This window comes from Hyperolius riggenbachi, chromosome 5 (genome assembly GCF_040937935.1).
Source record: "Hyperolius riggenbachi isolate aHypRig1 chromosome 5, aHypRig1.pri, whole genome shotgun sequence".
Taxonomy (NCBI): Eukaryota; Metazoa; Chordata; class Amphibia; order Anura; family Hyperoliidae; genus Hyperolius; species Hyperolius riggenbachi.
In genome coordinates, this window is record NC_090650.1 from 64,881,509 (window position 1) to 64,907,458 (window position 25,950).

A 25,950-nucleotide genomic window follows, 5' to 3' on the forward strand; every position below is an offset into this window, starting at 1 on the left:
TAACTCTTAAAGGAAATGGGTAAGGGGTACAAGTACCTCTATACTCATTTTTCCTGGGAGGGGGGGTGGGCATCTGGGGGACCCCTTTTTAAAGGGGACTCCCAGATGCCACCATGAACCCCCCCCCCCCAGGAAATTGCGGCCTCCACCTCCACCGCCCATCGGAGGTGGAGAAGAGCCCCTTGTCCTTGGATTGGACAAGGGCTCGGAGGGGGAGGGGAAAGCTTGGCTGCCCCTCCCCTTCCGAGACCCCCCAATCCATGGACCATGCGGGCTGGTATAGTCAGGGTGCGGAGCCCCACGCGGCCGGTGCTCCGCATTCTGGCTATCCCAGCCTGCATGGGGGACAAGGGGTTAAAGAGGTCTGGGAGGGGGGCCCCACGTTGTTTTTTTTTTTATATTTCCCACACTCAGAACGAAGTAAGTAAAACTCTTCCCACTTGGGGGAATCTATGAAAATAATACACTATTGTTACCTGTGCAAAAAAAACTGACATTTTCCGCATTTGAAAGACATTTTCCCCCTTAAAACTTAAAAATCGATTTTCTCAAAAACTATAAGATCTTTTTGAAAAAAATGTTTTTCCTCTTATTCCCACTGATCCCCTTAATATACCCTGGGAATTTGGTGTTCCTAAACTTTAAGCAGGCTTTGCTATTAACCGTTAAAGTCGGCGGGTTTTTAAATGTATACATTTTTCCTTTGAAACTTTAACATCGATTTTCTGAAAAACTGTAAGGTCTTTTTGAAAAAAATGTTTTTCCTCTTATTCCTTCTGATCTCCTTAATATATTCTCCAAATTTGAGGCTCTTAGCATTTAAGGGGGCTTTGCTATTAACCCTTAAAGTCGGCGGCTTTTTTATACGGGAGCGTTACGTTTAATGCAAAATTACGGTATGAACGAAACGCGAAATTACGCGTTGAAAATTACGCTTACGGTATTTTCAATTACGATTTTAATGGCAATCGTAAATTTCGCATGCGTAATTATAGTAATGCGAAATTACGAAAATTTCGGCTCAACTCTAAATATGCATTTCTGTAAATACAGTATTGAAGACAGAGTAGCGACACCAAGAGCCAAATATAGTGTAGTTTGTACTGGTAATTGAAATGAAGTATGATAGAGTAATAAGCTATACTCACAAAGCAGGGCTACCTCAAAGGCAACCATAGTATAGGCAGGTGGGGAGATTGGACCTGCCCCCATTTAGGATTAGGAAGTTGCTCTCTGTAGATGAGGAAAAAAAGGGGTAACACTCCTCCACCATGGGTGGACTTGATAGAGCATAGTGTAGATACAGAGGTGCCAAAAGGATAAAAGTATGTAAAAAGTTTAAACCGTGAGGAGGTAGCGGTGGACTTACCTTCTCCAAGCTGACTGTAATGATCCGCCCAGCTGGATGCACTGGCAGACAGCTGTTTGACCATTCCCCTAGTCTGTGGGCAGCAGGTCTCTGCAAGAGAGACCTGTTTTTCCATTACAAGTTTCTGGTCTGTTCTGCTGCTGGGGAATTTGCATACACTCATTATGCAAATCTCCTACCTGCCTCCTTTGATGACTGGCAGTATAAAGAGCTATGTTTCCCAGAGTCCTTTGCTGGTCATAAGAGTTAGTTCCTGTGTAACACTCGCCTGGAGTGTCAGCCTTGCTCTTTGTTGAAGATTAGCCTAGAGTAATTCCTGGAACTGCACTAGGCAGTTTCCCTAGTGCAGTTAGGTTTGCATATCTGTTTTGTTTGTCTGTTGCGATTGTTCTGTCCCAGCGGTGGTCGACAGGAAGTCATTCTGATCTTTGTTCTTGGAGTATAGCTGGAGCAGTGGTTGCTACCAGCTATCTCCTCTAATCTGTTTTGCCTGGATCGCACTCGCCTTGCGCTAGTGCTGTGGATCCGTCTCTCTCACTTAATCCTGTTTTCGTGTATCTGTCTTGTCTGCTACGAACGCTTGCTGGAGGCTCGGTGAGGTAACCGTTAAGCAAGCACTCGCGTCCTCTGTTTCATGTTTGTCTGTCGGTGGTTAGTTAGGCGTGTTTGTCTCTGTTGTGCTTAACACGCGGAGACCACGCATAAACGCGTGCACTGTTGCGAATGAGTGCGGTGTTCGCGTTTAGCTAGCGTTTGTTATTTTCCTTATCTTCTCATTGTATGATTTGCTGTGCCTTTGCTACTCTCGTACTCTGCCTTGCTGTAGCCTTGTGTCACCTCTGGCAATCGCCTCTCTCGCGATTGCGTTCTTATTTCATATCTGCTGTTGTGTATGCACCGTCGCGGGTTGGCGACTAGTTTGGTGCACACACATACAATCTGTCCCTGTGCTCATTCTCTTTCGCAATCGCTTCTCTTGCGATTGCGTTCTTACTTGGTTTCCTTTGTTGTGTGTCCGCCGTCGCAGGGCGGCGGCTAGATTGGTGGACATACATACATTCCTCATCTGTGCTTATTCAGTCTTGTGTCGCTGTTAGCAATCACCATCTCTGGCGATTGCCTTCTCTCCTGTTCTTCATGGTTGTGTATGCACTGTCGCGGGTTGGTGACTAGATTGGTGCACACACATACCCTCTGTCGCTTTGCTATCTCTCCTTCAGGGCTATCTTGCCCTGCGTTTCTTCCCTTCGTGCAATTCCTGTCTTGCGTCTGTGGCAGGGCAGAGGAGCTGTTCCTCTGCACTCCACAGCTCCACCTGCCGACAGGAATTTACCTCTACAGTTGCATTGCAATTTTTGCTGGGTTCCCTCAAATTACACGCTTGTGGAGGATTTCCGCAGTGTCAGCGCACGTCTTGTGCGCTGATCACGGAGAGAATTCCACAATCATTAAAGTATGACCAGCCAAACCGAAATTCCCAGTGTAGAAGGAATTTCCGATTTGTACGATTTGGTCAAAGATGGGTCCTGTATCTTTAAGAGGTTTAAGATACTGGACTCTGAAACCAGAGATGAGTTTATATCAGAATGTTCCAGATTCTTGGCAAATCCTGAATTTCAGGCCACCAATATTTCCACTTGGAGTGCTCAGATTGCTTACAATCTTTTCCAAGGGGATCTGTTCATGTGGGCTGATGAGTATGCCAGACACAAGAATCTGAGACATAACCCTTGCAGATTTCTGAGTCATGTATTTTCTCGTAAGCTTAGAATTCCCCTGCCAGGTCATTTCTATGAGTTTTTTCCTGCAGAGCATGATGCTGATCAGATTAGGTTATGCAACATTTCAGTGTCATTACCATATTTTAATGAATTGGTACTTGCAGGCCAATCTGCTGATTTGGTTTGTCAGCCAAAAGATTTGTTGCCCATAGCAACCACAAATAAAGAGGTTATTTCTGTCAAGTCTGAAATGTGCAAAACCATTCAGTATGATAATGATGTTTACAATGATGTTTCTCAGTCTCCGTTTTTTTTGCTCCAATCCAAAGCTTTTGTGGATCCTTTAATAGGCAGAATTATTTTCTATATTAAAGGAGTAAAAGAGTCTATGCATGTACCTGACCCCAACCCATTTGAGAGCTACTTAGATACTGGCTTGTTTGAACCTCCATTAGCCTCATGGGAAATCGGGGCCTTGATGGAGGAGTTTGATTTTGATTGGAAAGCCTTTTGCGATTTTTACCTCGCAAAAAGCGAAGGTGTCTTGAATGATTGTCTCGATTCTATGTACCTTTTGATTGATTCCGATGAGTGTGACAGGTGTTTTGTGGATCCAGTGATGTGTGTGTGGCAGATGATTTTGAATGAGTTGCACACACACATCTCAATTGATTCCAATAAAGAGACATCCTTGTCTGATGACTGTTCCTGCCTTTCTGGGGTAAAGCATGTGAGTCATGACATTGTGCGATCTGAAATGAGTGGGTGTGCCACTGTGGTTGATTCCTGTGCGAATCCTGGAGGATTCTCCCCTGACTGCGTGCAGTTTGAATCTGTGCGATCTGATGCCTGTTTCTCTGATGTTCCTGCAGATTGTGATCAGCATGAATGTGCCAGTTTTCTCAAGGATGTGTGGGACCCCTTGTCATTTAGAGACAGATCCTTAAGATCTTCCATCTGTGATCCTGCTATGGGGAAAATTCCTAAATTATGCAGCATCAAAAGTAAAATTAATATGTCTAATAAAGTTTTTCCTGATGTTGTCGCTATTTCTACTGCAGATGCATCTTTGTCTCACCCTGTTCACACCTGTAAGGGCCCGTTGCCTGGTGACAGTTGCTCCAGTGTTTCTGTCCTGAACGCCTTACAGTCTGCCCCGCAGATCGCGGAGGTTTGCGCTTTGGAAGCGTCAGTTTCACAACCTAAAGCGATTTTTGATTCGCAAGTTTTGCGTTCTGACTCCTCGGATTTGACATGGTTAGCCAAATCTAAGAGTGAGACAGCGCTTCGGTTTTGCTAATCTGATGCTGAAGCCTCTTTGCTTTGCCTAGAGAAGCTTTCTCTGGATCTGCCCTGTACCATGAATGAAAACATGTTCTCCACTCACACTGACATTTGTGAGTCCCTTTCTTGTTCCGAGGGAAATGCTGATTCTGCACCCTGTACTCTGGATGAGTTAATATGGCCTTGTTTAGAGTCTCCTGCAGTGTCCCTAGAGGCTCGTCTAGGTATTGCCACTATACTCACCTGTTTTTCTGCAGTTCTGGAGTTGCAAGCTAGTTTGACTGCTACGCAGAATTCTGGGTGCAGTGAGATTAAAGTTAGGGAGTCAGTGTGTGTTCCAGTAAATATTCCTGTACATTCCGCTCATGATGATGAAATTCAGTCTCAGTTTTTGGTGGAACCTTCCCTATGACATATGCCCTGTCCACAAAATAAAGTTCCAGTTTTACCCTGTAACATGGATAGTTCAGAATCCTCCTTAGAAAACTTGAAAAATAATGTTCCTGAGGTCTTGCCTGATGTCCTGGAGACCTCCGAGTTCCTCCCAAAGGGTGCAGAACTTGTAGGAGATGTCTCCTGCCCCCCAAGTCCTTCTGAGGTGTTGCCCACTTCAGTAGGCATTGCTGTTGTGCTGACTACCTTTGCAGCTCTGGTGGAGCTTCACTCATATGTAGTCAATGATGATATTACAGTCACAGAAAATTCTGAATTTAAGTCCGAGTCTTCTTTTGAAAGACCAGTACCTGTGACCTCCCCTCATGATGATTTTCTGCCCGGTACTGGTATGGTCTTGTCGTGTCGGACTCTGAGGTTGGCAGTTCCCCAAAATGTTCTGAGGTTTCTCCTGTGCTGGTGTACCCCAATGTGCTCTGTGACCCAGAAAGCCCAAGTGTGCCTCGGTTTCCAGCATGCTCAGATGCTTCCTCGGTGGAGACGTGCTCTGATATGGCCTGCCTGCTTGCATGCCCAGAAGTGGTCCCTGAAAGTCCTGATCTTGATGGGTGTCCTCGTGATTCTGAATCCAGAATAGTCATTGGTTCCATAGGAGGGCTTGATAGTTCTCCATGTGAGCCTGGTGATTGTTCTGCCCTCTTGGGATCTCTGTGGAGCTTCGGAAGGTTCTGGGAGATTCCGGGAGAAATTTTGCTTGGTACCCTGGATGACATCAACAGTGGCTTTTGTGATGTAAGGGACACTTCGAACAGGTATTGTGGCAGGTTTGGTATTTTCGGACGCTCCTTGGAAGGTGGTGGGTATTGTCTGGAGGGGGTCGATGGCTTCTGCTCTGGCGTTCACAGTCCTGATGGGTGTTATACTGAGACTGGTAGTACTGATGGACATGTTTTGGTGGCGTTTGCTTCCAATGAGGACGGTTTCGGCTGGACTGACTCTGGAATTGGGCTTTGTCGGGCTGTCCTGACCTTCATGAGTCTTCAGTTAGAGTCTTTTGTTAATATCAGTTTAGAGGCTCGTCTGGAATCCGACCCTAGAGGGGGGGGTACTGTAATGATCCGCCCAGCTGGATGCACTGGCAGACAGCTGTTTGACCATTCCCCTAGTCTGTGGGCTGCAGGTCTCTGCAAGAGAGACCTGTTTTTCCATTACAAGTTTCTGGTCTGTTCTGCTGCTGGGGAATTTGCATACACTCGTTATGCAAATCTCCTACCTGCCTCCTTTGATGACTGGCAGTATAAAGAGCTATGTTTCCCAGAGTCCTTTGCTGGTCATAAGAGTTAGTTCCAGTGTAACACTCGCCTGGAGTGTCAGCCTTGCTCTTTGTTGAAGATTAGCCTAGAGTAATTCCTGGAACTGCACTAGGCAGTTTCCCTAGTGCAGTTAGGATTGCATATCTGTTTTGTTTGTCTGTTGCGATTGTTCTCTCCCAGCGGTGGTCGACAGGAAGTCATTCTGATCTTTGTTCTTGGAGTATAGCTGGAGCAGCGGTTGCTACCAGCTATCTCCTCTAATCTGTTTTGCCTGGATCGCACTCGCCTTGCGCTAGTGCTGTGGATCCGTCTCTCTCACTTAATCCTGTTTTCGTGTATCTGTCTTGTCTGCTACGAACGCTTGCTGGAGGCTCGGTGAGGTAACCGTTTAGCAAGCGCTCGCGTCCTCTGTTTCATGTTTGTCTGTCGGTGGTTAGTTAGGCGTGTTTGTCTCTGTTGTGCTTAACACGCGGAGACCGCGCATAAACGCGTGCACTGTTGCGAATGAGTGCGGTGTTCGCGTTTAGCTAGCGTTTGTTATTTTCCTTATCTTCTCATTTTATGATTTGCTGTGCCTTTGCTACTCTCGTACTCTGCCTTGCTATAGCCTTGTGTCACCTCTGGCAATCGCCTCTCTCGCGATTGCGTTCTTATTTCATATCTGCTGTTGTGTATGCACCGTTGTGGGTTGGCGACTAGTTTGGTGCACACACATACAATCTGTCCCTGTGCTCATTCTCTTTCGCAATCGCTTCTCTTGCGATTGCGTTCTCACTTGGTTTCCTTTGTTGTGTGTCCGCCGTCGCAGGGTGGCGGCTAGATTGGTGGACATACATACATTCCTCATCTGTGCTTATTCAGACTTGTGTCGCTGTTAGCAATCGCCATCTCTGGCGATTGCCTTCTATCCTGTTCTTCATGGTTGTGTATGCACTGTCGCGGGTTGGCGACTAGATTGGTGTACACACATACCCTCTGTCGCTTTGCTCTCTCTCCTTCAGGGCTAACTTGCCCTGCGTTTCTTCCCTTCGTGCAATTCCTGTCTTGCGTCTGTGGCAGGGCAGAGGAGCTGTTCCTCTGCACTCCACAGCTCCACCTGCCGACAGGAATTTCCCTCTACAGGTGCATTGCACCTTTTGCTGGGTTCCCTCAAATTACTCGCTTGTGGAGGATTTCCGCATTGTCAGTGCACGTCTTGTGCGCTGATCACGGAGAGAATTCCACAATCGTTACACTGACACAAAAATTGCTTATGTGTTTGTCAAATAGAACAAGTTTATTTACATACTCCAGTGGACAATGCAACGCGTTTCACAGGTTTGATCCCGCTTTATCAGGCAATAACAACAGAGTAATAGCATATGTGGTCTGCCAGGCACACAGAGGTGCCTAGTTCTTCCACAGACCACATATGCTATTACTCTGTTGTTATTGCCTGATGAAGCGTGTTCAAACCTGCGAAATGCGTTGCATTGTCCCCTGGTGTGTGTAAATAAACTTGTTCTATTTAACAAACACATTGGTAATTTTTGCGTCTGCTTGGAGGAGGTAAGTCCACCAATGCCTCCTCATGTTTTAAACTTTTTAAAGACTTTTATCTGTTTGGCGCCTCTGTATCCATACTATCTATACAGTATTGAAGGCTCGCTATATTCATATATATATATATATATGTATATATATATATATATATATATATATATTACTTTGGAAATGCCCCCATGCCTCAAATGGATCTATTGTGACCGATACAATTTACATTATTTAATGATGTGGCCTCCAGCTGCTGAAAACCTAAATGTATTTACAGTTCCTCTTGACATAGTTATCACAAAATAGAATTAAACTGTTTGACACTTTGTGAAATGAAAAGCACAGCATATTCCTAGCATAGCTTTGTCTAATTATAATGATTTAGTAGGATCATTTTGAATAAAAAAGCTTATTAAATAATGCATTAATTTGTTTTCATATCTCTACCTGGGCTATCATCATTACGTTCAGACTGTGTTTTATCATGCCTTCTCTGTAAGGCAGTCCAGCTAATTAATTTAATGGCGGTCTCAATTCCATTTATTACGTACATTATCCTGTATACATTGCTCAGGAGTGACATACGTATGTCTTGCCTGTGCATCTGTTTGCTGAGTCAAATCTCATTGCAGTCAGCAGTCCTGTTTTATTCATAACTGAAATATCTAAAAGAGGAACCAAACTCATAGCAGAATGTAGCATTCATGGCATTTTGCCGCCTAGTCTTTTTGGCGCACGATGAGCCGAATGACGGGTCACCCTGTTGCTGTACAAATTTCGGGCGGCGTTAATTACTATTTCCCTTCCGAGTTGCAGCAACTCAGAGGGAGAAGTAATTTGGGAACCGACGATTGCCGGATCCCCGAATTACCCTTGCGCGACCATAGACATTATGACATTAAATAGGACCTCCACAGTGAAAATGAAAATCCGGCAGCCTGCAAGTAAAGGTGCAAACACTAGTGCACATGACAGGCGGGGGCCCCGAGCACTGCCATTGCTCGGGACCCCCAAACCAGCATGTAACACAATGTGGGAGTGCAGGTGAGCCGCGGAGCTGCCACCACCAGGGACTCACCCCCACCACTGCTTCAACTTACCAAACACAAAACGATTGCTCACTCCCGGACAGCACTGCCACTTATATAGTCTGTAGACTGGCACTGCCAATCAGTCAATAGGAAGTGCAAATACATTACACCTAGTCTGCACTACTTAATTGAGCAGAGCCTGAGCAATTCAGCCAATCATTGGAGAGGGCTTCAGTCGCATATAGACAAAGGCTATATGGGGCTTGATTCACAAAGCGGTGCTAACCTACTTAGCACGTCTAAAGTCTTTAGACGTGCTAACCAGGGTGCTAAGTAGGTTAATCAATTGAGAAATCCGGTGCTAACCTACTTAGCACCCTGGTTAGCACGTCTAAAGACTTTAGATGTTCTAAGTAGGTTAGCACCGCTGTGTGAATCAAGCCCATGGTCAGAAACTCCTTCTCATCTGCCCCCCTCCTAACTAAACTGCATAAGGAGCTGCAAATTAACTTTACAATATGCAAACACTAGTGCACATGACAGGCGGGGGCCCCGAGCACTGCCACTGCTCGGGACCCCCTAACCGGCATGTAGCACAATAAGGGAGTGCAGGTGAGCCCCGGAGCTGCCACCACCAGGAACTCACCCCCACCACTCCTTCAACTTACCAAACACAAAAGGATTGCTCACTCCCAGACAACATTCTGCCACTTATATATCCTGCAAGTAAAGGAAGGTTATATTTACCTGAGAAGTCTTGTCCCGTGATGCCGTCCCGAAGGCTCTGCATCATCCGACTTTTGGCGCCTCCTCTCTCTCTCTCTCTCTCCGGAGAAAAACGCCAAACTATTTACTTTAGTAAATAGCTTGGCGTTTTTCTCTGTGGAAAGAGAGGAGGCGGGGCAAGGCGCCAGAAGTTGGGAGTAAATATCTTGGTGTTACTTTAGCAACTAGCTTGTCGTTTTTTCTCTGCGGAGAGAGAGGAGGCGGGGCCAGGCGCCGGAAGTCAGGTGATGTAGGGACTTTGGGACGACATTGCGAACAAGACTTCTCGAGCAAATTTAACTTTCCTTTACTTGCAGGCTGCCGAATTTTCATTTTCACTCTAGAGGCCGATGACAGTGTGCAGGTCAGGTGCAGCGCGCTGCACTGCATGCGCCAAAATGACCTGCTTCGAATAATTTAATACATAATAATAATTAAGGATGCATATCTTGTTTTTTGCATCAGACGCTTCCTATTTCTATATATTGCTGTATATTGGTATGTAACACCACCCTCCCATTGATGCTTAGCCTAGGCTGTGATATCATGCAGCCTTTTCACCCCAGAGCACTCTGAGAGATCAAGTGAAACTTCAAAGAGGAAAAAAAAGACATTTCACAGTGATTCACTTTGCCAGCAGTAAAGATGCTGTCGCAATTTATGCTGAATTTAAAAAACAATTTTTCAAAATGGAGGTGCCAGATAAGGATAAAATAGTTAAAAGCTGTTCTAAAAAAAGGGGGAGGTAGTGGTGGACTTACCCCCTAGAAGTAGACACATGATCAGTTATTCATTGAAAAATATCAAATAGACCCCAAAGTAATAGCAATGCATTTCTTGGGCAACATCCCGCTTCATAAGGCACTATATGGAGCTGTAAAGATCAAGCCAGTTATGAGCGCCTCCGGGCTGGATGAGTTCACATATGACATAGTGTGAAAGGCTGTGTTGTATGTTAATGTTGTGTGCTTTTTTTTAGCGGTTTTGGTGCGTTTGTGGTGCGTTTTCATGCATTTTGCGTGCGTTTTAATGCAGTTTGCAGTTCGCACATACAAAACGCATATGCGTTTTGTGTGTGTTTCCCATGCGTTTTTATATTTCCATTTATGCAAATCATTTGAAAGGCAACAGGAAGCAAAAATACAGCAAAAAAGGTTTTTTTTTAGGGGGAAAAACACATATAAAAATGCAGGAAAGCACATGAAAAATGCATACCATTGCGTTCCCATTGACTTTCATTATGTGCGTTTTGGCAAAGTTCCTACATAATATGCAACAAAACCAGCATTCTCAGAACGCATACTGTAACTCTCAGGTCTCTGCGTTTTTTTTCTGCGTCCCATTGACTAACGTTGCTGCATAAAACGCAGCGTTTCTGCTATGTGTGCATCCAGCCTACAAGGTCATCATCATTATGCGCCGACACCTCAGGTACCGCCACTGCTGAAGCTGGCCACCCGCTCTATTTCTAGGTTTCATGAAGTTGGGTTCTGTGACTTCCTCAACTAGACTGGACAGGTCACAGCTTGCCAACCTACTTGAGAAAGTGACACATTTTAGTATTATATTTACACAGTAAGTACAGAAACTATTATTAGTTGTCTTGTTTTAAAAATGATTTTTCATTTTGTTTCGTATCATTTTTCAGTACAATTTACAAGCATCTTTGAAACCTTTTGCTCAATGTTATACACGTTGGAAACATGTAAAAATATATATATATATATTACAATATATATCTTGATTATTAAGTTTATGCAGACAGCAGGAATTACTATTGTTTCTTCTAGATTATTATTATTTATTTTTTTTATAATTCATGTTGGGTGTTGAGTTACTGTGCAAATTTTAGCACTGTGCATAATATTGTGCTCTACTTCATGCACAGTGCTAAAATATGTTTGCACATTAAACTTATTAAGAAAGACAAGGGGCATCTAGAAAGTCTTCTTTACAAAATGTTTTTAAAGAAACAAACAACAATAGAATTAAATTTAAACTTAGGCCTCATTCACAGTAGGACGTTGCGGTTTGATGCGACATTAAAGTCGCAACGCAAATTACAATGTAACGCCCCCAAAAATTTGCAACACACCCTAATGCCCCGTTATCGTCGCATACAGTAGAGCATACAGGAGGAAATGTAAAGTATGCTTCCAAGTCATTACTGAGCACGTGCAAACAGTCCGACGCAGCTAATAACGCATATAATGCACTGCATTCTTTCACTTAACGTGTAGCATTAGTCACCAACGCAACGTGTGCACTGTGAACGGGGCATTGATTTTTCATTGCAGTGTGTTATTCTGCGTTAAATGTTGTTTTAACGTGCAACTTTAACGTTGCACTGTGAAAGAGGTCTTAAACATCATGAAAAACGTATCATCTAGTCTAAGAAGTTGGGGATCTTTCCCTTGTGGAAAAGCTGCATGTTTTCATTCTTATTTAAAGCCTAACACTGCAAATTATGTGCACACATGCAAAAATGTTGCATGCATAAGTAGCAGATGCGTAGAACATGTACTGAATTATAAATGTTTGGGGATGATAACGATTTGTAGTTTACGCTAGTCCTGGATAAACCTTAGAAGGAATCTTTAATGTTGCCTAAAAACTAAAAGAGATAGAACAGTGATTTCTGTGGCACAAAAGCAACATTAACCAACCATACTGGTTTTATATCTGTAAGCTGTTGGGATGCTGAGTGATGTCATCTAGTAATAAAATATTGTTCTTATCTTTAAAGGGACTCCAAGGAGTGCCTAAATTTAAAAGAATACACTTACCAGCCGACATGATGACGCGAAGCGGCCGGAGTGATGACGCATTGCGTCATTAATCAGGAAGGGTGTCGCCGGGTGACACTGAAAACCAGGGGGCGGCGGAGGCTGAAGGAGATGAGCCAGGAGGACGCCGCGGGACCTCGCCGCCTACCCTGAGCTGGAAGAAGCCCCAGGTAAGTGTATTCTTTTACATTTGGGCACTCCTCGGAGTCCCTTTAAAGAGACTCTGTAACAAAATTTTCAGCCTTATTTCTTCTATCCTATAAGTTCCTATACATGTTCTAATGTGCTCTGTCTAATTGCAGCATTTCCTAGTTGCACAGTGGCTGTATTATCTCTGGTATATGATCTAATCTTCTTTCCTCTGTTGGCTCTGTCGGGCTCAGGCACTCAGGCTAGAATGTGCAGCTCTGCTTGTGATTGGATAGAAGCTATACACACCCTCTCCAGGCCCCCTGCAAGCTCTGTATGCGTCACAGACTCTGCTTATCTGAGCCTAGAACATGCTAGGTCTTTTGTTTGTAAACACTGACTAATGCTAGGTACACACCATACAATTTTCTGTTAGATTCTTCTGTTAGATTTACCTACAACATGGAAAAAAGCTATCTGGCAGGTAAATCTAAGAGAAAATCTAACAGAAAATTGTATGGTGTGTACCTAGCATAAAACTGGCAATTACAAGCCAGTATTGCAGCAGGGAGAGGCAGAAACAGCACAGAGGGGCCAAGGAGAACATAATGAATAGAATGGTATGCTTTTTATTGTAAGAATTTTAGAGTACAGATTCTCTTTAAGGGTCTGTTTCCACTACACGCAGATTCTGGACCATGGTCCTGACAGTTTGCTGTCTGTGAACCTCATTGCATTGCGGGAAATAACAGCTTTTTCAACTGCCAAGCAAGCAGTATCTCCCTCTGTGCATAGAGCTCTCAGTAATGAACATTCCATACAGATCACCTGGCAGAACTAAAGATGTCACCACCAGTGATACATTTACAGCATGTGAATCAGTCAATCAATACAATGCGAAAACTCTGATTAAATAATCTATAATTGAATATTGTAAAAAACTAAAAAAAATCACTTTCAGGGCATATTCACAGGGGGACGTTGCATTTCAATGCGTTGTTATAGTCGCAATATGTCTGCGTTTAGAGGTAACACACTGTAAGCATTGAGTTATCACAACGCAACATTTTCAACATGACGATAACGTCACACTGTGAAGGGCCCATAGGATTAGCATTGCAGTGCAGTAAGCTGCGTTATAAGACTTTATAACAGAGCTCCGCAACGTCCCACTGTGAATGCAACCTAAATAAGCATTTAAAAAAATAAGCAGTTCCACGTGCTGCCGTCTCCTATTTTGTTAAAAACTATTTCAACATTGAGCCAGTGGTGTCAACTTTACTGTTTGTAAAATCATTACTCTATTTGTAACACTAGTCTTAAAGTGGACCCAAATTAAAAATACAAGATTTCAGAAATAAAATTTATTTTCTAAATTATAATAATAAATAGCAGCCTTTTTTCAGCTGCATGATGACAAATATAAAATATTTTACATTTATTGGAGGAACCCCTCCCTTCCTTTCAAATTGCCGGGATTTTTCCGGCAAACTGGTGGAGTAGATGGTGTCCGGCAATGGAGGAATTGCTAATGGCTGCCCCCAGTATAACCCTAGCTATGAAAAGAGAAGGGTGAAAAGCATGCACTGAAATGATCATAGGTTTGAAGGAGTGTTTATTTATCTTTGTATGTGTCAGAGTGGTGCAACTAAAAATTTTTAATTAAAAAAAATGTTTAGTTTGGGTCCGCTTTAATGAAAGTATTGCCAAATTCCATTTTATAGTGATGTTAGCATGTTGCAATGATTGCAAAACAGTTAATTTTACTCTATACATTTTTTTGTTACTTTTTTTCCAGACCACTTTCTTACATACCTGGCATTGCATATTTAGTTACTGCAAACAGTTTTCACACATTCTAAGCATTTATGTCCTTGAAGGACAATCCATCTTGGCTTGAAGTATGAGAGAAAACAATAAATAGTACAGTATTTGAAGCTAAGTTCCAGGAAGAGAGATATGTCCATCAAGATCAGCCTTTGTTCCGTGCTAACTGATCAAGATACTCATCCCATCTGAATAGTTATATTGATCCCATTAAAGACAACAAAAAGCCTTGGGCAACACTGGGTGGATTAGGCAGGAAATTCCAGGCTGAACAATGTCAAGGGGTGGAAAAGTGCTAGGACAGCAGAGACAAGAACAATGCATGACATTCAAGCTCTCCACAAACTAAAATGCATCTCTTGCAAACCACAAACAAAGTGTGGTTCTTTATTTATTTGAAGACAGAGAAAGTCCACATATTCTCTTTAAAGGAATAGTATATTTCTTCATGTTTGATGGACTGGGTGTTAAGGTTAAATGATAAAAATACATTTTTAAAATTCAGGTTTTTTTTGTATTAATTTTAATCAGGGAAATACAATACATATCAAAACAAAAGATCTGCTACTAATTTTAAGGGGAACTGAAGAGAGAGGTATATGGAGGCTGTCATGTTTATTTCCTTTTAGACAATACCAGTTGCCTGGCAGCCCTGCTGATCCTCTGCCTCTAATACTATTAGCCATAGCCCCTGAACAAGCATGCAGCAGATCAGGTGTTTCAGTGGTTCAGACTTATAAGTCTGATCTGACAAGACTAGCTGCATGCTTGTTTCTGGTTTTAATCAGATACTACTGCAGAGAAATAGACCAGCAGGGCTGCCAGGCAACTGGTATTGATTAAAAGGAAGTAAACATGACAGCCTCCATATACCTCTCTCTTCAGTTCCCCTTTAAGCAGTCGGCTCATTTTGCAAGTTGTGTAAACTGCACTGCCATTAATGTCTTCACTTTTTGATTCAGCCAGAGAACGTGTAATAGGAAGGTGGTGAGCAAATGACCTCAGTTTGCTAACAGAAAATGGCTAAGGCTTTAAGATTTTAATGCAGTAAAGGGACCCCAAGCAGAGGTATGAACTTACCTGAGACTTCCTTCAAACCACCTCACGTACCCTGCGAGGTCCATCTGCATCCTCTGAGTCCCTTCTGTGGTCCCTTGGTGGCTCTGTTAGGTGCACGACTTCAGATTAAGTTGTGTGAAACTGCGCACTGTGTGGCCCGCCCACATACCCGGCTTGATCACACGCCAATCTCCATGAGCGTCCTGCGCATGCATGCTTTAGTCTTTCAAGAACCGCACATGTGCAGGACACTTATGGTGACAGGCACATGATCGAGCCGGATATGCAGATGGGCCACAAATGTACAGTTGCGCACTACTTCGTCCAAAGTCGCGCACCTAATGGAGCCACAAGCGGGACCATGGAGGGGACCCAGAGGATTCTGAGGGACCTTGCGGGCTTTGGGGGGCTGGAGGAAGCCCCAGGTAAGTTCAAATTTGCATTTTATACCTCTGCTCAGGGTCCACATAAACATATGAGCAATAGTTCAGGCTCATGTGTTTAATGCACTTTGTATAGAATAGATCATAATTTGCAATGCAAACATTTTTTTACATTATTTTTTTACTTCAGCCTTCAGTGTTTTTTCCCCTTGTGCATCCGAGCAATTTTCACCTCCTATTCATTGGCCAATAACTTTATCACTACTTATCACAATGAAATAATCTATATCTTGTTTTTTCCGCAACCAATTAGACTTTCTTTGGGTGGTAAATTTTGCTAAGAATAATTTTTTTTCTAAATGCATTTTAACAGGAATATTAAGGAACAAATCGAAAAAAATCATTATTTCTCAGTTTTCGGCCATTATAGCATTAAAATAATACATGCTGCCATAATTAAAACCCACATATTTTATTTGACCATTTGTCCTGCTTATTACACCATTTAAATTAAGTCCCTATTGTAATGTATGGCGCCAATATTTTATTTGGAAATAAAGGTGCATTTTTTCAGTTTTGCGTCCATCACTACTTACAAGCTTATAATTAAAAAAAAAACCAATAGTAATATACCCTCTTGACATGCATGTTAAAAAAGTTCAGACCCTTAGGTAACTATTTATGGATTTTTCTTTTAATTAAACTTTTAATTTGGGTATTTTAGGGAGAGTGTGGGAGGAAAACAGTTAATTATAAATGTAAGTGTGGGTCTGTTCATTAAAAAAAAATTGTATGTAGACATAGGCGTCCTACAGGAAGTGAAGAGGGGATGTGTATCTTAGAACGATCATGGCTTCTCATAGAATCTGCGATCCCATTCAGAGATCTCCTGTCTAATGGGTGGCGGTGGGAGGTGCATGCGATCGGCCATGGGAGTGACAGACTTGGGATCGGCAATGGGAGTGAACAGAAGCGGGACAACAGCCTTTTGGACATAGCAGCTATGTCCAAAAGGCTTAAATGGTTAAAAGAGTTATCAGGCTAAAAAAAGTGAAAATGAGCTTTACTCACCTGGGGTGACCCTTGCAGCCGACTGTCCCACGCTGACCGCTCCGCTCCCCGCCACTGTCCGGGTCTCCATGCTTGGTAATCAGGCCGACCACGGGCTCGGCCTTACTGCGGCTGCGCGAAGCACTACTGTCAATCATGGCCACATGGGCTGCGGCAAACCGTGCAGGTGCAGAACTACTGGCCACGTGGCCACGATTGACAGCGGCGCTTCGCGCAGCCGCAGTAAGGCCGACCACCGTGGTCAGCCTGAAAACTGAGCACAGAGACCCGGACGGCGGCAGGGAACGGAGCGGTCGGCGTGGGACAGTCGATTGCAAGGGGCTGAAGAAAGCCCCAGGTAAGTAAAGCTCATTTTCACTTTTTAGCCTGATAACTCCTTCAAGTAGGATTTCTTAACTTTTTTTTATCTATGCCACAAGCATGGTCAATAAGTTCAAATTGCTTCAACTGCAGCTTTGGATCAAGAAGATGGCAGAGAACATACAGACAAGGGGCTAGGGAGCAGTCCCCCCCCCAAGGTTAATAATAGTTGCCAACCCTCGATCCACATCACTTATGAACCTCCTTCGGGGAAGAGTGGAGGGTACATTCTATATATTTTATAAGAACCATGCTAAGAACCATGCTAATACCCTGTCAGAATATTGTCATCCCAATATTTGTTTGCTTATCTTCTGTCATTATACATCTGCCATGCCTTTCCCTTCTGCATCCACCATGTTTGACATAACTAGAAACATATTGTTCCACTACAGCATCTAGCTACTTGAGCTGAGCTTGTCTAATGACATGCTATTATTTTATACTATGTCTTATTTTTCCATTTTCCGCTATCCGAATCCGGCGAATCCCAACACTGCATCGCTGCGCATACGCCGCTCCCCCCGCTCGCACTTGTCCTCCTCCGAACCCCCCGCGCCTCCTCCGCCCGCCCGCATAGTTAGTGTCAACTCACCTATCCAGAGCGGAGCGCAGAGCGGCAGACCTCTCGCTGACTTCCTGGTTCCCTCTAGTGACAGCTTTTACAATGACATCATCAGTAAAAGCCGGTCCGGACATTAGGGGGAGTAGGGAAGTAACGAAGAGGTCTGCTGCTCTGCGCTCAACGGGAAAGGTGAGTAGATACTTTTTTATGCAGGGGGGGTGAGCGGAAGAGGCACGGGGGGCGGAGGAGGCCGTGGGGGGTTGGGGGGGGCTACCTACATGAAGGCCACTATACCTACCTGCCTACCTAAAGGCCCCTATACCTACCTACCTACCTACCTACATACCTACCTATACTTAAGGCTCTATACCCTGCTACCTATACTGAAGGTCCCTTTACCTACCTACCTAAAGGCCCCTATACCTACCTATCTAATCTATACTGGGGGTATATACCTATCTAACATATACTGGGGGCATATACCTAGCTAAATTATACTGGTGGCATATACCTATCTAATCTATACTGGGGGCATATACCTATCTAACCTATAATGAGGGAATATACCTGTCGAACCTATACTGGAGGCATATACCTATTTAACCTATACTGGGTACATATACCTATCTAACCTATACTGAGGGGTACCTACCTATCTGACCTATACTGAATGCGGCACCTACCTATCTAGTCTATACTGGGAGCATATACCTATCTAATCTATACTGAAGGGTACCTACCTATCTGACCTATACTGGGGCACCTACCTATCTAATCTATACTGTGGGCATCTACCTATCTGACCTATACTGCTTGCACCTACCTTTCTACTCTATACTGTGAGCATCTACCTCTCTAACCTATACTGGGGGCATCTACATCTCAAACCTATACTGGGGGCACCTATCTATCTAACCGATACTGCAGGCACCTACTTATCTAACCTGTACTGGGGGCATTTACCTATCTAATCTATACTGGGGGCATCTACCTATCTAACCTATACTGAGGGGTACCTACCTATCTAACCTATACTGCGTGCACCTACCTATCTAACCTATACTGGGGGCAACTATACTAGCTAACCTATACAGGTGGCAACTATACTAGCTAACCTATACTGTGGGCAACTATGCTGGCTATCTATACTGGAGGCACCTACCTATCTAACCTATACTGGGGCACCTACCTATCTAACCTATACTGGGGCAAATATATTGGCTACCTATATTGGAGGGACTTACCTATCTAACCTATATGGGGGCACCTACCTATCTAACCTATATGGGGGCACCTACCTATCTAACCTATGCTGGGGGCAACAATATGGGCTACCTATACTGGGGCCTATAGCTGTCTACCTATACTGCGGGCACCTATACCTGTCTCCACGTTGGGGGCGCATTTTACGCCCTTGCCCTGGGTGCAAATTAGCATAGAAACTGCTAGTATTTGGCTCCACCCACATCAAGTTTTGGCCACGCCCATTTTAACCTTTGGAGGTATGGCTTTCCATTTTTTGCCACGGTGCGCTTTGCACGCCACTTCTTTTATGGATGGGGCCTCAACTTATGGACAGCTTGGGGCCACCAAAACCTTAGCTGCACCCCTGGTTCCTGGGCTGGCTCTCCTGTTAGCAGTATCCGACTGATGGGTTGGAGACTGCTCTCTGCTGCTTCGGGGCTTCGGAAGTCTGTCCAATTAGACCTTTGATGTATAAATTGATCACACATGAAACAGTCTTAAATGCTGGGGCAATACATTAAAGACCGTTCTGTACTGCACATGAGGGAGTGCAAGATATGGCTCCCAAAGACTTCCTACACTTCCGAAGCCCCTCCACAACAGCAGAGAGCAGTCTTCAACTCATCAGTCTGAGACTGCTAACGGGGGAGCCAGCACAGATGGGACCAGGAGAGGAAAGGAAAGGCTTTATAAGACCCAGAGTCTTTCCTCTCCTTAGGTGAGTATCTGTTTTTTTTTAAATCTGGCTTCAGACTCCCTTTAAAGTGAACCAGAGACAAAGCACCCTCGTGTATTTTACCATATATATCAGTGGGAACATTAGAGAAAACACCTACCCTGCTCTCTGCTTCATCCTTCACTGCTCAGCCTTCTTCTTATCAGCCCTGATAAAATCCCTGACTGAGCATTCAGTCTGGCTTTGCTCAGGAATCATTATAGCTGAGTCATTATAACAGAGACAGAAGGAGGCAGGCTCGGGCTTGAAGACATCAGAGAAGACAGACTCAGCTATAATGATTCCTGAGCAAAGCCAGACTGAATGCTCAGTCAGGGATTTTATCAGGGCTGCTAAGAAGCAGGCTGAACAGTGAAGAATGAAACAGAGAACAGGGTAGGTGTTTTCTCTAATGTTCCCACTGATATATATGGTAAAATACATGAGGGTGCTTCGTCTCTGGTTCACTTTAAGTGTGTTCTGTGTTACCTATGCAGGGTAAGACTGCAACGCACGTAGAAAAACTTTAGAGAACTAGACCTATGCTTTAAAGACAAACTAATAACCACTTCTATATCGAGGAGCAGTTATTTGTGAGTCTGGGTGAAGGCAGTTGTTTTTAAGTCAGAGGTGATGCTGATCCCGGGTGCTCGTCATATCTGCATCCTTTAAATTCATGTGATTGTCAAATTCCTGCACTTCAAATGTCGTCTGAACATTGTAAAGGCAACCAATTTTCTCTGAACTTTATAGAATAATTTGAGTGGATTGAAAGTAGCTTAGCTTTTCTCCAGTAACAGAGCAAAATAATAAGCATAAAATTGTTCCCACAGTCAACCATCTGTTTCCCTAATCCAAATATGATGACTATAAGCTCCCTGTTGAAAAATGAAAGCATAATTGCTCTTATAGCAGATTTTCAAACTTTTCAAATTCCATTCTGGAAAAAATAAACTGTGCTTAGGAATTTCCAAAACAAGTTAAAGTGCCGCATTAACTAAAAGCTGCAGTAGCAATGAAAATGTATTGCTTGAATAATGTAGACTAGTCCTAAAATATTGCACTATTGTTAGCCTTCAGTTAAAGCAGAAGTTTACTGACTAACTCAATAAATGAAAACAGCTAGTTTTAAATTTCTTGTATGCTATACTGAATCTGAAAAGCACAACAAATACACATGTGAACTTCAGAAGAAAGCACAGAGCTGAAGTTATTTATGACAAACTGATAATAATCAGAATGAGTCCTCTTGAGAAATCCTCCCGTATCCTGGAATCTGCCTTGCCACAGTTTGCAGCTATTTGTCAGTTGTAAGGGCTCATACACATTGACAATTGGTGTCCCCCATCAGGGATCGCTGATCACTGAGACCTGCTGCACAAACGCATGTCATCTCTGTGTAGCTAATGACGCGCTGTGTTGCTAAGCAGGGGGTGGGGAAGATGATAAAGGGGCGATGAGTGGTGCATGCGTAACATCACGTGGTGGGTGGGGGAGCGGGGTGAACAAAGGGATCAATGGTGGGAGCGGCGGCACTGGGGTTGGGTACATCCGTCTAGTGGATCGCTCATGGGTTAGGCGTCAGGGGTCGTTGGGTGCCATACACTGCCCAATTGTCGTCTGAGGTGGTTATTGTCAACCAACTTAAATCGGGCATGTGTACGCAGCTTAACATTGGAAGGGATCAAACATTCCAGGCTTATCTCAAGGAGTTCTTAGTACAAGGCATTTTCTACCATGGAAGCTAACCTGGTATATCAGAATAAATTTATTTGGCCAAATAAGTTTGCACTTGCAAGGAATTTGACTTGCCAGTTGCTTAACAGACAGTATATATATTACAAGTCCAGGACAGTATGTAAGTTCTAGTGGCAGTGAACAAGGTGAGTAGAGATGGCCCGAACGGTTCGCTGGTGAACGGGAACCAGTGAACTTCGGAGGTTCGCATTCACGATCGAACGTGAACTTTTCTGAAAGTTCGATTCACCCCAATAGTGCATCATTAGGGTCAACTTTGACCCTCTACATCACAGTCAGCAGGCACATTGTAGCCAATCAGGCTACACTCCCTCCTGGAGCCACTCCCCCCTTATAAAAGGCAGGCAGCATCAGGCTTTGGACTCACTCGTGTGCCTGCAGTAATTAGAGAAGGGAGAGCTGTTGCATAAAGAGCTATAGGGAAAGCTTAGTTAGGCTCTTGTAGGCTTCTTAGCTTCCTCCTTGCTGATTCTTATTGCTAAAAAAGCACCCCTCAACAGCCCTTTTGAGAGCTAATCTTGTTCTTGTGATCTATTTTTTGTTTGTGTCCCACTGACACTTGTGTTGCATAGACAGCCTTGCTAATTCATACTGTGTGTGCCACTGCCAGGCCCAGCACATTCAGTGACTACCTGTGTGTGTGACAGGTGCACATTGTAATACCCATTACTGCATATACCTACCTGTTGTTCACTTCAGTCAGTGCACCCACCCACCTACGTGAGAGCACGCAGTGTCACTGTGCCTAGAGAATTATTCAGTGTTATAGAAAAACAGCTATACAACTAAAAAAAAATGAGACTCTTTTCTTTGCTACTAATGTTCTATTAATTATCCGTACTACAATTCATTATATCATACATTTTTTTTTCGCTTCATTGTCACTTTAATCATAGCAACAGTTATGTCAATCATGTACTGTGGGTTGTGCTAATTGCGTAATGCATGGTACACTGCTGGTAGTATTAACAGTAACCAGTGATTAGTGAATCAACCCCACAGTCGGTGTAATGCAGGTTGTTAAGATACTCAAAATGATCAGAAATTACTTTTTTTTATGGAAAACGGAGATAATTGTGGCCATAATAATCCCGTGGATATTAGAATTAACAACTGATGATGCCTAAGGGATGTACACCCTAACCTCGTGTACATTTTTATTGCTATGAAGGAGGGAATAAAAGTACTGGCAGGTAGCCTGATTGGGGATGGTTGGAAACTTTCACAGAATACCGATTTCCATGTAGATGATCAGAAATGGGCTTACCACAGCGGTAATCAGACATCAGTCTCAGAAATATCAAGTCTTGTGATTGGCCTAACATTTCCATGGTATTTGATTTCCGCGTTAATCCTCTGTATTCTCTGATTGGTCCAGCACTACCAATTATTTCCAAATTACCAGTCTTGTGATTGGCCTAAAATTGGAACTATTAGGCTAACCACAAGACTCTGAAATATAAAGTGGTATTGGACCAATCAGTGAATGCTGAGGTTTACAGTGGAAATTGGAATACCACATAAATTCTATGTCAACCACAAGACTTGGAAAAAACTTTGTAGTATCTGAGTCTTGTGAAATTTTTGTGGTATTCCAATTGACACTGGAGAAATTCTGCATCGTGTGATTGGTCCAATGATTTTGACTTCCTGCATTTTCTGGCCAATCAGACAAGTCGGTAGTGTATCAAGGATGTCCACATAATAGTGGACCTCTGCAAGATATAGCATATGCCTCAAAAACGACTTTGTTAAAATGACCTAACATTACAAAAATGGCCCAAAAAACCTTTCTGCAGAAATCTGATTTCCCCAGAAATCTGCAGAATTGGTAATCGTCATTTGAGGTAATCAGAATTTTCTCCAGCATAGAAAATAAATGTACCAAATACACACAATTCATACCATCATCTCCAAAGTACCACCATATGGCTTTTTTAGAGGCACTGTAGGAGCTACCTAAAAGTGGTGCTTACTCTCCTCTCATTCCTTAGTGCAGTAATTCACAAACATGAACTAAGATTACTATACCAATGTTATTTAAAAAACCCAAATTGTTTGTTGTTTTTGTATAGAATAACACATATTGGGCATTATTCCATTCACTTTTTCTCCTAGGTGATATTTTACATCCTATCAATAAAATGCCTTAACCTCCTTGGCGGTATGAAAAATACCGCCAGGAGGGAGCGCAGCAGTTTTTTTAAAAAAAAATTTTTTTTTAATCATGTAGCGAGCCGAGGGCTCGCTACATGATAGCCGCTGCTGAGCGGCACCCCCCCGCCCGCTTCGATCGCCTTCGGCGATCTCCGATCAGGAAATCCCGTTCATAGAACGGGATTTCCTGGAGGGCTTCCCCCATCGCCATGGCGACGGGGCGGGATGACGTCACCGACGTCACTGACGTCGGGACGTCATTGGGAGTCCCGGGCCACCCCTCGGCGCTGCCTGGCACTGATTGGCCAGGCAGCGCTGGGGTCTGGAGGGGGGGGGGGCCCGCGCCGCAGCAGATAGCGGCGATCGGGCAGGGGCCGGCGGCGATCAGAGTGCAAAGTGCTAGCTGCGTCCAGCAAAAAAAAAATTATTAAAATCGGCCCAGCAGGGCCTGAGCGGCACCCTCCGGCGGCTTACCCCGTGTCACACACGGGGTTACCGCCAAGGAGGTTAAGCTACCAGCAAATACTCAGAAAAATTTTAACAGCACTATTTTGACTATGTTTTAATACGTTTTCAATCGCGGCAAATTGCGCGCGCAAAAGTTTGCGAAAAAGTTTGCACCGCTTTGTGAATCAGGCCCAATGTATTTGAAGATGAAATAGCTAGAAATGCCAAAACATTCTACACATTGGTAGGTTAAAATTTCTAACTGGTCTTTTGTTTCACACAGCTTGCTGTGGGTTAATGTAAAGATTGATCAACGCACAGGATATGCAAGACAGACTAACATTTACCACCAATAACTTACTATTAATGTATATCAGTGGCATAGCTACGAATCATGCGGCCCCATAACAAAAAGTTGACAGGGCCCACAACAATGTCCTTCACTCCCCCTGACAATGCATCTGTAAATACCCACTGATTTCCACAATTCCCATAGTACATAAGTACCACGCATATTTCATTATTTGAGATTAATTATTACTCTATTATTTTGTATTTATACTAGCAGAATACATATTCCTATCACAAACTGTTCTTCAGAGATGCTCCAAGTCCAAACCCTTGAGGGGGGGGGGGGGGGTGACCAGTTAATTTCAGCTAATTTATCAGTATATTTTCAGGAGAGGTAAAGTACCCAGAGGCAAAATTTAAAAGGCAGTACACACATTAAGGACCTTCTATACCACCCTGCTCAAAGACCCCATTGCAGCTACTATGGCTATTTCTACAACACTGAACTATTTTGATGCAGTCTGCTGTTGATTTGAAGTGAATAACACTGGTTTGTGCAAAAAAAAAAAAAAACCTCAAAACAATTTATTTCTTGCTGAATAATAACCACAGTATTTATTGGTGACTTTTCACTAGATTCTATTGACTAGGTCAAAGGTCAAAGTAGTTACATGAATGTAGCAAAAGACATGGCTCGTGACACTCTACCCTATTCTCCATTTGCTATTAGGCCAGGATATTTTGAATGTTACTCCTTGTATGACATCATCAAATTTAGCTTCCCCCCACCCCTGGTGAAACTTTTTAATTACCTGCTTACAAACATCACAGCTAATCTTCAGATGATTATCCATCCAAGATTATTAATAAACTTCTCATTAAATGACTCTAGCTGTCATCTTCCTGTCATCTTACTGGTGGCAAGAGCAATCTGTGAGCAGTGCGATATAAGGACTGCTCGATGTCACACATGTCATTTTCAATCAGGTAACAAACCTTCACTGGAAACATGTTAAGCAAATGTCCTTCACAATTAATTAGGTGAGTTTAGAGATACATAATAAGTATGCATTATTCTATCTATATAAACAAAACTGTTTTTCCCCCCTTAAACTTTACAACGTCTGTTTAATTATTGCATTCCCAAGAGAACAAGTTACATCTTACTAAAGTAATTTTAAATCCCATTAAAGATTAATACATCTATTTATATACATGGAATATGTAAAAAGCAGACGGGCTGACTTTCTCTTTACTCATATATTTTGGGTGTAACGTGAGTGTGTGTGGGGGGGCGGTCCGCTTATCTCCCATATGTAGAGTGCACTGTGGAGAAGCTGCCATAAATAAGCATATGGCGCCTCTGTTCCATTCTACTAATTACAAGCTTGTCCACCATTGGTATTCCCTATCATCGATCTACAGAAACCGAATTCTTAACCCAAGTTGGGTTGAGTTTAACCTCCCCAACTGCCTATACAGAGGTTGCCTTCGTGGTAACCCACCCTTAATAGTATACATTCACACTGATTATCCTATTTAATAGAAGGCCATAACATACACCATTGTGAGTTCACAAAATTCTCTTAATAATCAAAGTTCAGTTTGTAATGTGTTTTCCTGGAATATCTGAAAAATATTTCAATGACTTTTGCCACCAAAGGTTCAGTGTTGGAAATGAGAGCTTGGCGGTCCAAAGGTTAAAATTAACAGCATAGCACAAATATTGAGTACAGCAGGATCTGGTC